This window comes from Clarias gariepinus, chromosome 20 (assembly GCF_024256425.1).
Source record: "Clarias gariepinus isolate MV-2021 ecotype Netherlands chromosome 20, CGAR_prim_01v2, whole genome shotgun sequence".
Taxonomy (NCBI): Eukaryota; Metazoa; Chordata; class Actinopteri; order Siluriformes; family Clariidae; genus Clarias; species Clarias gariepinus.
In genome coordinates, this window is record NC_071119.1 from 1,720,823 (window position 1) to 1,722,061 (window position 1,239).

The window sequence follows — 1,239 nt, forward strand, 5'->3', positions numbered from 1 at the left end:
TGTAAACTGTTAGCTCCATTGTTTCTGTAAAATGCCTGTCCAAATATAAATCTATAAGCAAGCTAATATAATTATGCTAAGCGCTACAGGTAGCTCACTAAAAGATAGCATAATGTTAACTGTTGCCTATCAACTATTGCTAATTATCCCTGAGCTGCTCCTGTTATGTGCTAAATGTTACAGATGGTTAACGAATTGTTGTATGTAGTTTATTGGAGCTCCTGAGTGCCATATAATGTACACTGCTGTATAATGTAGGGGTTTTATCATAGCTAGAGATCTTCTGAATAGTTAGTTATGTGCTTACACAATGTATGTAACAGTCAAGAAAAGGGGCTTTTGTTCAGGTTCTATCTATTCTAGTCATTAAAGTCATTAAATATATGTTTATACTCCTTATAATATGTATGATTGTGTGTTTTTCTTCTCACAGTGAACTGTGTGTAAATCATCAACTGCCTGTGTATCAGCTGATTTCTACACCAGCTTTACATCCTGAGCAGAAGGTGAGTGCTCAGAAGTATTCACCCCTCTTTTCAAGAACACCACTGAGCACATCTTAATCAGGGGACAGGGACACATTTCTCTTCATGAACAATGAAGTCTTTTTACTAGACACTTACATTAACCTGTCTTTATTTCTCCCCTGTTGTAGATTGTCGTGGAGAGGACGGACCCTTGATGCTCTGCCTTCTTGCACCACCAATACATACATGTATTTTATTAATTCGTAAATAAAGTGTTTAATGTAATTTCTAATTGAATATTTATTTCCAGTTTGCTTATTCTTTAGCAAAACAGTTAAAGTGCATGTAAAGCATTGCTGCAAATGACATTAAATAGAATCAGATGTTACTCCACTCTGTGTGAGGCTACAGGCTTATATACAGTATACATTACTGTACAACAGAATTCGAGGAGGGAAATTAAGATGCTTTAGACCAGTGGTTCTCAAAGTGTGTGTGGCGCCCCACTAGTGGGGAATACAGACATGACAGGTGGGGCGCAATGAACGGGAGGGAATTAGTGGAAAATAATTCATGCTTTCCTTTATTGACGATAAACATCGGAAAATCGAAACTAAACAATCACATGCAAAGAAATGGATCATTAATACAAGTAAATTAAAATTACATCAGAGAAAAAGTGGAACCATAGTGCAACAATAACGGTTTAACGTCGGCATGTTAAACATGTTAAACATGAGGAACAATATATAAGGAAACATTCGGTATTATG

At 36.2% G+C, this 1,239-nt stretch overlaps 1 long non-coding RNA gene across 1 annotated transcript; it reads left to right on the top strand.

Moving 5' to 3' along the window:
* The first annotated feature begins 266 nt into the window (after window positions 1-266).
* On the top strand, window positions 267-752 carry LOC128508298 (uncharacterized). Its single transcript, XR_008355894.1, has 2 exons — window positions 267-506; window positions 656-752. It is a non-coding gene; the product is annotated as an uncharacterized LOC128508298 (long non-coding RNA).
* The last annotated feature ends 487 nt before the right edge of the window (window positions 753-1,239 follow it).